The sequence below is a fragment of the Pelobates fuscus genome, chromosome 10, assembly GCF_036172605.1.
Source record: "Pelobates fuscus isolate aPelFus1 chromosome 10, aPelFus1.pri, whole genome shotgun sequence".
Taxonomy (NCBI): Eukaryota; Metazoa; Chordata; class Amphibia; order Anura; family Pelobatidae; genus Pelobates; species Pelobates fuscus.
In genome coordinates this window covers 138,420,696-138,434,795 of record NC_086326.1, presented here as the reverse complement: position 1 = coordinate 138,434,795, position 14,100 = coordinate 138,420,696, and the positions used below count along the sequence as shown (strand labels likewise).

Sequence of the window (14,100 nt, the reverse complement as noted above, 5' to 3'; positions counted from 1 at the left end):
AGTAATGTTGGTCTCTAACCTCGTATTGTTCACTGGGCTTGAAAGCACACCCACCAAAAAAATATTCAGTGTTCAACTGCTTTTGGTAGTAACCCAAGCGAGCCAGGCACTTTATGATGCACACACACAAACAACATTTTTACTTTTTTTTAAAAGGATGTGCTATTCAATGAAAACTATAACCAATTCTAAATGCATGAAAAGTGCAACAGTAGGGAAAAGACCAAGCTGATCAATCCACTAGAGTTGTTGATGGTTGAAGGGTAACAGGGCATAACCCAGAATAAACAATAGCATAAGGAAAAACTGAATTGGTGAAAGGAAAACAAATACACCCATAATCAGAATCTAACCCCAAAATGTATTTGCTCCGTTAGCAATTCTAAATGCATTATAAAGAAAATGGAAGAAACTCAACAGGAGTTAAATGGAACACTACACGCTTCAAATAAAAAAAAAAAAAAAAAAAAAGTAGTTTAGTTAAGTTGTTTTGGTGTATAGATCCTACCCCTGCAGTCTCATTGGTTATTTGGTTAACTTGCTTTAGAAGTTGTCATCCCCTGCTCTGTAAAGTGGAATCATACACAAGAGGCTCCTACAATGTCTAGCAGGTTTTAACAGAGCAGGAGATAGGACATTCTGAAATCAAGCAGACGGTGCAATAAAGGAAGTATAAACATTAGATCTTTCTTTGCAGGAAGTTTTTAGGAAGGATGTGGAAATCGCATGCAGGGAGGTGTGACTAGGGCTGTACAAACAAAGTTATTTAAATCCTAAACGGCAGAGAATTGAGCAGTGAGACTGCAGGAGCATGGGCTATACACCAAAACTGCTTCATTAATCCAAAGTTGTTTTGGTGCCTATAGTGTCCCTTTAAGTACTTTATTCCCAAGCACAGTTCCACTTCATAGGATGAGTGGAACTGCTCTCCACAAACCGATACAATAACTGCTATCAGCTTACTATACCACACTATGTGCAGCTCCATGCTCCAATTCAAAGCTTTATTATCTCAAAAGATAAGGAGCTTTCAAATCTAAGACTGTAGAGAAAGGGTCCTTTCACCATAACCACTTCAGTAAGCTGAAATTCATTCAAATATTGGATTGACCCAAAAATTGAGAAGACAGATCAGTACTAATGTAGTGCTCCGTGTGTGTATGACGGGCCCATGGACAGGGCTACGCGAGTGTGTGTTTGTGTGTATGATGCGTTGATGGACAGGTGTGTGTGCGGTGTGTGTTTGTATATGATGGGCCCATTGGCAAGGCTGTGTGTGTGTGGTGTGTGTATGTATGTATGTATGTATGTATGATAGGCCCATTGGCAAGGCTGTGTGTGTATGTATGTATGTATGTATGTATGTATGTATGATAGGCCCATTGACAAGGCAGTGTGTGTGTGTGTGTATGTGTATGTATGTGTATGTATGTATGTATGATGGGCCCATTGACAAGGCAGTGTGTGTGTGTGTGTATGTGTATGTATGTATGATGGGCCCATTGACAAGGCAGTGTGTGTGTGTGTGTGTGTGTGTATGTGTATGTATGTATGTATGTATGTATGTATGTATGATAGGCCCATTGACAAGGCAGTGTGTGTGTGTGTGTATGTGTATGTATGTATGATGGGCCCATTGACAAGGCAGTGTGTGTGTGTGTGTGTGTGTGTGTATGTGTATGTATGTATGTATGTATGTATGTATGTATGATAGGCCCATTGAAAAGGCAGTGTGTGTGTGTGTGTATGTGTATGTATGTATGATGGGCCCATTGACAAGGCAGTGTGTGTGTGTATGTGTGTGTGTGTGTGTGTATGATGGGCCCATTGACAAGGCTGTGTGTTTGTACGACAGACCCATGTACAGGGCGTTTGTGTAGTCCATGAAAGAAGGCACAATTCTATAGACCAGAAATTTCCTAGCAAAAAAAAGTTGTATAACAAACACATCATTTTCGCCGTATGTTTAGGCTGACTAAGCGGGGGTAGGATGGAAAGACCATCTGCAGGAGAAAAACGTGACCAGAACTATGCTACACACTGTGAAAAGAAAAAAAAATGAGTACGCATCACTTAGTGCAAGCCCTTTCTGCCATACTTCACATGTTTAAAAGCCGTGCAGAGTGTATGGACATCCATCACGACTTGTAAAACAAACTCTCATTAACCTTATTGTGCCTTACAAATGAAGCATTCCTCAGGAAACCTACAGCAACCCACCTGGGTGTTTAGGCTAGAGCACTTCCATGGAAAATGTGACCATGAATGGATATCTGTGCATTAATCACATCTTCTTAAAAACTCCAAATACTTCCAAGCCAGAGAGAAAACACATTTCTCTTCTTCTAGCGTATATTAAAAAAATGCACATTGAACAAACACTTATAATGCGCCAACATATTCAGTAACGCTGTACACACTTAAATATTAATAACAGTGCGATAACATGCATTTTAAACATTTATACCATCCGTCTCCACTTCCTTCACTTCATTGCCTCCCTTGTACATTTCCTATAAGTCATCTTTCAAAATGTACCATCTCTCTCTAGCCCTGCATTTCTGACAGCCTCTTTATGTCCGGATTCTTTTCACACCCTCTGTATCAGACCCCTTCCCATCCTGCATATCAGCTTACAGTTAGTTTTTTTTGTCTGTGATTAGTTTGAAGTTAGTGTTATTTTCTTTTTTTTTTTTCCAACAGATTGGACAATTTTATTTTGAAATAGTTGAAAGTTTAGTTGGCCTCTGTGGGATGGTAATCCTCTCCCGGTTTATCAATTTCATTAGATACATGTACAGAAATTCTGTGATTGTTTGATTTGCATTTCTGAGCAGCAGAGTTGGCTGCAAGTTACACATTTTGACTACACCATGAAACGCATCCCAACTCTTGACAACTAGCACTGTAACGCACGCAGTAATTTCCTCCAGTGATTGAGATCCATTGACGCACAGACAGGTAAGTAGCCGGCACCCACCTGGCTTCTGTGGGTTACATGTTAGAGCAGGGGTCCTCAAACTACAGCCCGCGGCCGCATCCGGCCCGCCAGGGTCCAGACCCGGCCCAAGCACTCAGGGCCACCCGATGGGCCCTATATTTTCAGGGGCCCGGTCAGCGCTGCGGCCATGCAATAGTGCGACCGGGCCCCTTTAAAACAAACAAACAAAAAAAAAATTGCAGCTGCAAAGTACTGCTGGGAGGAAGTGACGGCTGGTGGTCACTTTCTCCCAGCTCCTTCCGCACAGGAGCCACGCCGACTCCCATCAGTCACAGTCACCCGCCTGCAAAAAAAAATGTATGCAACATTTGCTGTGTGTGTGGGTCTGTCTGTATGCATGTCAGTATGTATCTTAGTGTATGTATCCGTATGTATGTCAATATGTATGTATGTATGTATGTATGTATGTATGTATGTATGTGTGTGTGTGTGTGTGTATTTATGTCCTGATGTGTGTGTGTGCAGTGTGCATAGGAATTCGTTAATATTTTTTATAGTTCGGCCCCCAACAGTGTCTGAGGGACCGTGAACTGGCCCCCTGTTCAAAAAGTTTGAGGACCCCTGCTTTAGAGTGTGATGACCTTTACTTTGTTACAAAAAAGCTGAAGCACAGATATCAACTCACCGTTAAGGCAGAGAAAGTCTCAGTCTGACTTCACCTACACTTCCAATTTATCAATTCCAAGGCTGGGCCAAACTGATGCATATTTTCGTGGTTCTACAACAACAGATAAAAAAATAAAACCATTAATTTAAATGTTCACATGTAAAACACAAAGTTCAGGTATACCATTTTTAAAGGAACATATAGTGTTCCAATACCTATTTAGATATCAAGCCACTCACTCCCCCAAAGAAGAAGAAAAAAAACACATTTGGCTGACGAACTAGCAGTTAAGATAATCAATCCTAATGATAACAGCCAATCAAATGCATCCCCGCAGGAAAGAATTGGTAGGCTAGCGCACGTGTGTGGCACACTGACACGCTGCACCAATCAGCCTCTCCTTACATAGATAGCTCATTCCATCTCATACGGAGCATATAGTATCACAGAGCATGTCCAAGAGACAGCCACTACATGTGCCTTTTCTCAGGAAAGGCCGCGTTTACACTGCGGAGGCTTTAGGGACAGGCGATTTCCCCCAGAACTACATTAAGCTGGAGGGCTTCTGGTGCCTAGAGTGTTATTTTAAAGCCAAATAACAGAGACCTCTTATTTAAAATTGATAACAGTTTCCCATGGTGGAGGAAACATTATTTAAATAAAAAAATAAAATCAAGACTTTTCAGACATGACAAGTCTAAAAAAAAAACAACAAAGAAACGATATATGTGAATAATAATAATAATAATAATTATAATAATGCCATCTAGGGTTTCTGGCTGAAGCAAAGGATGAAACCTGTGACTGCTTTATTTTACCATAAGACACCATCTTTTCTATTACACGATATTTCTGGGTTAGTGTGACGGTAGTGTAGGGGTTAATGTTTAGTGTTGTCGGAGTGCGGTATAATGGGTAATGGTTAGTGTTATTTTAGAATAGTGTAAGATTAAAAGGGTGTGTCTACTGTAAGCGATGCCTGAGCTAAGTGGGAGTTGCAGTGAAAGCTGTGGTTATTAAAATGGAAGTAGGTGCCATTTAGGAGTATAACTCCCAATAATTTAGCCAGACTAGGACATGTTTGTCTCCGTTATGTCCAACATTAGGCCCCCTTATATCTGAAAATCTCTAAAAATGGTCTGCGATATGAAATAACGTTTAATCTTATTTTATTTCCAATCACACATTTTCATTTTTCTGCTTATTAAAGTCATGGGTTAAGAGGCTAAAAGTCCCGAAATGTTATATAGTAGTTTTTTTTAAGCCATCAGAAAGGTGCCTGGTAAATACTCTTGCCCCTTAGAAATGAGAAAACACATTTAGTACAATGATCCTGGCTTCACCACCCACAGGGTAATCTTATCTGCACAAGTCTACATTAAGGAAGAATGCCAGGATTGGGGTGACCTCTTCCAAGGTGTCCAATCTCTATTCTCCTAATCCAGAAGAAAAATCCATTTGTAAATGTGGCATTGTTTACTCTGCAGGGGACCCAGGGGAACGTTACCCCATAGAGTATATCAAATGACTTTAGAGCTACCGGCCTGTAGAATTAGCTCAAGACAGCCCTAGATTGAAAGATGCATTCTAAATGGAACATAAAAGAACGCACTTTGTTACATTCATATAAAAAGGGAAACGCAACACACCACAACCACTACAGCTGGTTAGAGTCTATAGTTGCGCTTTCCCAATTTTTCAGCCGACAGCTTGACAGATATTACTACCGTAACTTTGATCTTCCGACAACAATACTTCGCTCACAGCCTATCACTAATGTCCAAGATTTAAACGGCTGCGGGTGATTAATGTGGAGGTGAAACTGAGCTTTGATGCCAAAAACCTTAGTTATTGGTCAAACAGAAATGGGGGAAAGAGGGGTGCACCATCAAACGGACAATGTAGGCACCCAGACCATTTCAGCTCATTTAAGTGGCCTGGGTGCAGTGTCCCTATTGCCCTTATTGCTTCAATGTTAAAGGGACTCTCCAGTGTCAGGAAAACATTTCTGTTTCGGTTTTCCTGGCACTGCAGAATCCTGCAGTGCCCCTTTCCCTCCCACCCCCTTGCTAAAGAGGTTAAAACCCCTTCACTGACTTACCTGAATCCTGCGCTGATGTCCCTTGGTGCTGGGTAAGGCTCACGCTCCTCCCCTGCTGAGATCAGCCGGCGGGGGAGACCTAATGCGCATGCGCGGCAATGGCCACACGCTCGCATTAGACCTCCTCATAGGAAAGCATTATTCAATGCTTTCCTATGGGGATTCCGGCGACGCTGGAGGTGCTCATGCATAGCGTGAGGACGTCCAGCATCGTTTAAAACACTTTTCGTGTTCTAAGAACACGGAAGTCCCTCTAGTGGCTGTCTGATAGGACTTAATCCTGCAAGGTAATTATTGCAGTTTTTAAAAACTGCAATAATTACACTTGCAGGGTTAAGGGTGGTGGGGGTTGGCACCCAGACCACTCTAATGGCCAGAAGTGGTCTGGGTGCCTGGAGTGTCCCTTTAAACATTGCAGTTCCAGAGAACTTTTTTCCCCATAGGAAAGCATTGATTCAATGATTTCCTATGGGGAGGTCTAATGCGCGTTCGGCATTTGCCGCGCATGTGCATTAGACTCCGCTCGCCGTGTGACGGAGGAGGGGGCAGAGCTTCGACCCAGCACCGAGAGTCATCGGCGCTGGGATCAGATAAGTAAATAAAGGGGTTTTAACCCTTTATTTAGCGGGTAGGAGGGGCGGGAGGGAGGCAGGGGGGTCGGTAGTGCCAGGAATACAGCTTTCCCTTTAACATAACAAGCTTTAATGAATATAGAGAAATTGTTAGAAATGATTACGCAATATAACAAGTGCAAAAGATTTTAAAAGATTACAATGACTGCCTTCCCTATCGTGTGCAAAAATAAAGAATTTAAAAAAAAAAAAAAAAAAAAAGATTACAATGACCGATATGTTTCTGTGTGTTTTCATGCCATGCTTACCAACATGTCAAAGTGACAAAGAGGAACACATTTTGTGAGTGTGAATGTTCTGAGAATTTTTGGGTGACTTACTAAAAGCAGTTTATGTAACTGTAATGCACACAGCCTGATTTCTAAACACGTTTATTGTCGTTCAAAGACACATTACCGGGATTATTATGGCTTGCGAGCGCTCTTATACACTCAGACTGATTGAAAAAACTGAGCTCCGAGAAAAGAGGGACATTAAGAGAGAAGAGAGGGATTTGGGCAAAATAATAGGGACTTTATCTCCTAAATAGGGACTGTCAGGAGGGATGGACCATGCATCTATGTGTTTCTCTGCAAACAACAGTAATATTCACCTCAGCTTTCTTACCTACCTATCAGCTGAAATAGTGTGTCAGTTTTGAGGGTTTTTTGCAGACAGGCCCACAACGTGATAAACGTGTTTTTGTTAAATTACATAATGAGATGGTTGGATTGCAGCCCACTGCATTAAACAGATGGACAAGGCACGGTCACTATGAGTTAGCATGAGAGAAGGAAGAATTACTAAATAGAAAGGGACCCGGGTGCTGTTGGAGAGGGCCACTATGGGCTTTATGGTACATATGCCTCAGATTATCAATATATTGTCAGTAGTAATATGGAGAGGGTTGTTTTTTTTTTGTTTTTTTATTCTTCCTGACGCTGCAGTTAGAAGTAACACAAAAAAGGGGACATAGTATTTACACTGTAAAAACATCACAAACACACTAACAATAGTATCACAAACTTGCGTGCTATTAGCAGAGAGGATTCTGGGAACCCTATACAATTAAATCGCTATTTATTTTTCAAGAAAAAACACCAACTAAAAAAAAAATATTGTAGTCTATCAGTTGCATGTATGCATGTAGGTGTAAAGGTAAGGCAATGATTATGCAGCCGGCCTTATCTTTTTGACATAATGACATTTTTTTAAAGGGACAGTGTAGGCACCGTAACTTATTTTGCTGTGCAGATGCAGCCCCTACCGCCTTGTATATGAAACTGGTGCTGTTCCTAGGATGTTTTACGGTTTTCATGCTGCATTTTCCACATCTACTGTTAGATGACAGAAAGCCAATAGGGGCAACAGGCAAAAATCTATTTCATTATTTAATAAATTTGACATCTGGGGTCCGCATGCAAAGTATGTGCGTGCCCAATGCGTCTTTATGAGAACGCTCACTGGACAGGTGGACTGCACTTACTTGCAAGGGGTAGACAAAAAAAAATAATGTAGAAATCTACAACTCTTTATCCTCCGTGTTAGCTCGCTGTCAGCCAGTTAGAAGCTCTGTTCGAATGTACTAGAACTTTATTGAGGCTCTGAGCCTGTATAACCTTTCAGAATGCAAGTCTTCCTGAAACTGTGGCGAAATTAAGAGAGAGAAGACAGAAGGTAGGGTGCCAGGGGCCCACATTCAGGATTAAAAATACTTGAAAACAATTTAACCCCTAAAGATAAGATGGCACCCAAACACTCCCGCCCTTATCGCAGCAAAGGGTACGTAAGGGTCCTCTCTGGACCTCCAAATTTGTAGTCCATACAGGTATGGGACGATGTAAAATTATATGTAAATCAATTATTATTTATACCATTTGCTAGCAATGTGTCTCGAGTTTTGCTTTCCAGGAAAGGGACATAAAGCCGTAACAGGTTCTCTTTAACTCACTTTAAAGCATGGATTTCCTACAACTAGCAATGACAAAAACAAACAACACCACACTTCCCTTCATAGATAATATGCAATGGGGTCTTGGAAACTGAATAGAACCCTTATCAAATTGTGATAGTGCTCATTGTCTTCATTTTCCTGTGGAAACCGTTCCTATAAATCTGTCTCAATGTGCTACACACCCCGTACCCACGTAGAAAAAACAAAAGTGATTTGGGCTTCACACAAAAAAAAAAAAATCGCCACAATTTGCAAAACATAGATCTCAAACGTTGTGTACACAAACACCAACACTATCCTCGGAAACCGTTCACATACCATGGCGATTTATTGCAATTGTAAAAGGATTTCTGCAAAATGCTGCTTAACTGTAATATTAAAGATCCTAAAAATTAATTGTGCAATTATTAGACACTGCCTGCTCTCAGCTGCACTGCGGACGGCGGCATCATCACTACCGGGAATTATTTACCAAGCACAGTTGGCAAGAAGTATATACAGTAATACACTATAATGACATTGAGAACAACCCCAACCCAGAGATTAGGAGCTGCTGGCCTAAATCCTCCAATCAGCATACAGGCATCAGCTTTAATGCGATACACACTATTAAAAAGGCACTCTAAGCACCAAAACCACTAAAATGCACTACAGTGATTATGGTGCCAGGGAGTCTACTGGTGTCACAGTTAGGAGACAGATCGTTTTTGATGGCAATGCTGTGTAATAGATAAAGGACAAATTGATTAGCAGGAACTGAGCTCTGCTTAAACAAGCTTAACCCCTTAAGGACCAAACTTCTGGAATAAAAGGGAATCATGACATGTCACACATGTCATGTGTCCTTAAGGGGTTAAAGAGGTTCAAATAAAACAAGATAGAATGTAACCGTGTAGCGTAGCGAGAAGATAGAATATGAACATTTGATATCTCCTCCCGTATTTCTACACAGAGCTGTCACTATCTACCGACACACACTTCACCTAAGCTACGAGTGACGTCACAATGGATCTGCAGTGAGATATTGGTCGATGTGATGTCACAGTGAATGTAGTGTGATGTAAGCGGAGAGGTCTAGTAAAAGGCAGGACGGGATGTGGATGCAGAAACCCATGGCTGTCAAATTGTGAATGACTAATCTTTCTGGCAGGAGAGAGATGGGGCCCCAAGTCACTGGCAAATTGTTCAAAGGATGCTCTAGGCACCATAACAATTTCATCGGAATTAAGTTGTTATAGTGAGGAAGTTCCTGGCTTAACTCAGAGGGTTAAACTGCGAACAAACTGTTTAACCCAAAATTGTTAAATCACTCTGCTCATCTCCTTCCACCACAGTCCTAGGCTCGGACAGGGGTGCTGATCGTAATCTGAGAGCGTAAGCTGATGCCAATAGTCTATCAGTAGCTCCCCATTGACAAAATGGCTTGAGAAACGCTCTCAGACTATTAGCAGCGCTTCCCTATTCAAGCCTCAGACTGTGGTGTAAGGAGTCAGGCAGAGCAATCTGGCACCAAATTCAGCACTTTGGGGATAAACTGTTTAACCCCTTAAAGATAACCTGCTGCCTGGGGACCTCCTCGCACCATAACAACCTTATTCTGCTGCCGTTATGGTGGAAGGTGTGTTACTTTAAGATGGCTGCACCCGTGGCCATGATTAGGTGGATATTAAAACCCATAAAAACAGTCAAATTAAAACCGCTCTTCAGGAGTATCCAAAAAAAGTAAACAACAAAATAATTAACTAAAATTCCAACGAGGCCAAAGGATGGCATAAGAAACACATAGTAGGGGACTATTTAGCCCTATGGGCAAAGCATAGGTTGACAAAACGTAAAAGGTGGAGCTTTCTCCAATACATTTTGTAAAATCCCAATGGCAGTTGTCAGCAATATATTTTTTTGACATTGTGGGTTAGCACAGGAATTGCAAAATGCATGTACAGTATCTATTTTAAGCCAGCTATGATGGGATCTAAAAGCAGAATAAATGCACGTCTTGTATCACTGGTGGGTTGAATGGGTTAATGTAGCACTTTGTAACCCCAGACTGTGGTCGGGCTGTGTAGTAATTCGTAGGCCGCATTCCATTTAGTGTACTCATAAACAACGCGCAGCCAATGGAACGGTCTCTCTTACACAGACAAAGTGGAAAAAACGTTTCTCTCCCTCTTTACGTCCACTGCAGAAAATTACCAAAGAGAATAGACAGACTATACAAAGTCAAATCACTGACCAGAAGGCGGCCTCCTAATAATTAATACATAATTATTCCCTGTTCAGATCAGCTCTGCAGAGCACTGACTGTGTAAGCTGGATGTAATAAGTTCTAATGATACCGGAGAAACTGACGGAAGCCAAGCACAGAGAGATGGACACAGGTTTCTTCAGGAAGGAAGAGATTCTTTATTGGATCACCGATCGGGACTCAGAGGGACTAGCGTCACCAAAATACAGCAAAGTCTGAGTACTGAATACATAGAGTACATTCCTTATATAGCACTGTAGCTCCTCCCACAATTAACTACACCCACACATACCCTTAACCTATTTAATAAATAGAGTCTAAACTCATCCATCCGGTCTAACCACGTGGCTCATCTGATACAAAGGAGAGGGACGCGTAATTCCAGTTCTTACATTCCTGCACCTGGTCAGTACAGTGATAACAGTATCTTAGCTACGTGTAATTAACCAACTGATACTACAAACACATATACATACATATGCCTTGTGGCAATCTTAGCCTGCTAAACTTGTATTTTACTGGAATTACATCACATTCCCCCCTTTGATGCCTCTGATATTTCAAGATTACTTGAGGCATCACTTAACCTTGGTTTGCATATACCTCAGGTTACCATGAACCAGACCAGACTTATCTTATGATGTGAATCTTTTAACACTCATCTTCCTGCATTGGTTCTCCTTGATCTAGAGCCTTATACTTATATATCGCCATTATCTGTGCAGCAGCCTTCCTCTCTGCTATACTTCCTATCAGGCTTTGCACAGACCTAACTACTAAGGGTATAAGACACGGTAGGAGTAGACACAACAGTAAAATCAGTAGGACTCCACCTACCACTGCCTTAAGCCCTCCAAACCACTCATACCAGCTACCAAACCAACTACTTGGATTGTACCCTTTCCATACCTGAGTAGGCACATGCACTAGTTTAACCATATGGCTAGTAAGCTCAGCTATTGCTTGCCCTTCGTCATCTATTTGAAGACAGCAATTGCTCAGGTTAAACTTCCCACATACACCTCCCTCTACTGCCAAAAGGTAATCCAAGGCTAATCTATTTTGGTACACTGCTGTCCTCATCCTGGTATTATGCTTCGCTAGAAGATTGAGTGCTTGTGAGGTCTCATTAGTAATAATCTCAACCACCGCCTGTAATCTTATAATACGGTTGAGCATATAAATTGGGGTTCTATAACCAAAGGTACCATCTTCTGCCCACGTGGCTGGCCCATAATAATCTATGATACGCTGGGGAGGCCATTCATTATCTTCCCAGGTGCCTATCTCTAAGGGTCCCCTTTTCTTCCTATGATTCACATCATACACTTTAACACCTAAAGTCTCACCTGTTTCAATCGGTAACAAGAAGAAGGATGGTTTGAGCATACCCAACACACATGCCCCTTCCCAGTCCTGTGGCAACTCCGAATAGGCTTTCTTACCACAGATCCAGTACAAATTTGCTGGGGCTCTCCAGGTAGATGTGATGGATAAATCAAACCACACATCCTTTAAACTGGCATATCTAGCAAACGGGTTAGATGGTTCTGAGACATTTGAAGCCGACCACCAAGTTGTATTTTTAGTATCATCATCATAAGCTTTTTGCCCTAGACAAGTTAATTCTCCTACAGAAGTATTATACATTATTCCTTTCCTTGCTATGCAAACATAACCTATGATGGAGGTCTTTAATCTCCACTCAGATTTACCTCTAACACTCAAATGATAATCGGCTTGTGTAGATATTAGTTGGTCAACTGCCTCAGAACCGGACATTACCTCCTTTGCTTCCCAAGGCCATTGGTCTCCCATGTTAGTACCTCCACACACATAGCAGTTGGTAACATTAAGACTACCGGCAATACTTTCAGCTAGGTCAATGAACAGGTTTTTAGCGTTATGGGGGATCTTATTATCTATACTCATCTCTTCATAAAAGGAATGGTATACTTGATGAGTCTGGGAGGATACCGTATCAGTCTCTATTCCTATAAACAATAATGTCCCAGGATCTAAACCCGTCCCGTATATCTGAAACCCAAATAAATTTCCATACTTATCTAGGAACTTGTCGGGGTTATTAATAAGTATATGGACTGGGTTGCATTCCATAGACTTACAATAAGGGCTAGTCGGCAACTTAGTCACTATCATGTCTTTATCTACTGTCTGTCCCCAAGTCGCCCACCCCACACAAGACCAATATGGACAAAAGTTATAGTCTTTATTTGGGCATCTAGGACTCACATATTTATTTTTACTACTGGGACAAATATATTTATCATTAGACCCATACGTCCTCTCCCATCTAAGATCCCCACATACATTCCACGGTTTTCTACCACTTGATATCGCCTTACATGCATCAAATAGCAGAACACCCGAAGAATGTACGGATTCTAACACCGTCTTATTAATTAGGGTCCCCTGAGGATCTCCATTCCTGAGAGTCAACCAAATTGTACGAGGTTGATACTCTGGACTGAAGCACTTAGGTTCTCCTACTCCTAAATGGCACACACTATAGTCTATATTTAGGTATCTACATCTTGATACCTCTCCTTTACATTCGTATTGTGAATGCCAAATTAGGGTTTGGGAAATATGGTTACCTGTTCTCGTAGTCTTAATGCATACCTCACAGCTAGGAGTGTCGGTACCTCTACCTTCCTGAATATAAAAACACATATAAATAAACACAATCAAAAGCACATCTTTCGCCGTCATCCTCAGTCTTCGTCCGTGCGATGGAACCTCAGCTTCCAGGATGTGAGGGCTGCAGGGAATGGAGTTCTGCTCGTCTTCACAGGTGTCCCTTCGAGACTTTCCTGGCTTATACACTATGTGTTGGTAAGCGGACAGGCTTTATTATGGCCTTCTCACTCACACCTGTAACAATAAAATTTGTAATCCACAATAATTCCTCGTTACTCCGACTGAGTAGTGCGTTTCAACCGGATCTTGCAGGGATTCTCTGGATCTGCTGTAATTTGCCAAGAATCGACTGCTGCTGGTTTAACCCTGGAGTGATGTATCCACGGAGTTACTTCGGCTACTTTTATCGCTGTAGGGGTAGACAAAAGAACAACATAAGGACCTCTCCACTTGGGCCCTAACGGTACATTATTCCACTCTTTAATCCACACTTGGTCTCCTGGATGATAACTATGAACAGGGGGATAAATATTCACAGGTAATCTATCTTGTACCCATTTCTGTACCTCCTCCATAGTCTTACCCAACGCTACAACCTGCTGCCGGGTAATTCCTTCTCCCAACTGACTCAAGTCCCCCCTTAAGTTACCAAGTACGGGAGGTGGTCGCCCATACATGATTTCAAAAGGAGAGAGGCCCATCCTTCTGGTAGGGGTACTGCGGATTCGCAATAAAGCTATGGGTAAGAGAACGTTCCACTTAAGTTGGGTTTCCTGACACATTTTAGCCAACTGGTTCTTTATAGTTCTATTCATTCTCTCTACCTTACCAGAACTCTGGGGTCTATATGCAGTATGAAGCCTCCACTTTATACCAAGCATATGAGTCAGTTGTTGTAGGCACTGATGAACAAAAGCTGG

At 41.7% G+C, this 14,100-nt stretch overlaps 1 protein-coding gene across 1 annotated transcript in view; it reads right to left on the bottom strand.

Annotated features, from left to right (window-relative positions):
- Nucleotides 1-14,100, bottom strand: part of BMPR1A (bone morphogenetic protein receptor type 1A) — a 98,378-nt gene that overhangs the window by 44,742 nt on the left and 39,536 nt on the right. Inside the window, exon 2 of the mRNA XM_063433595.1 lies at nucleotides 3,627-3,719. The gene's annotated coding sequence lies outside the window, so the exon portion shown is untranslated. The remainder of the gene's footprint in view (nucleotides 1-3,626; nucleotides 3,720-14,100) is intronic.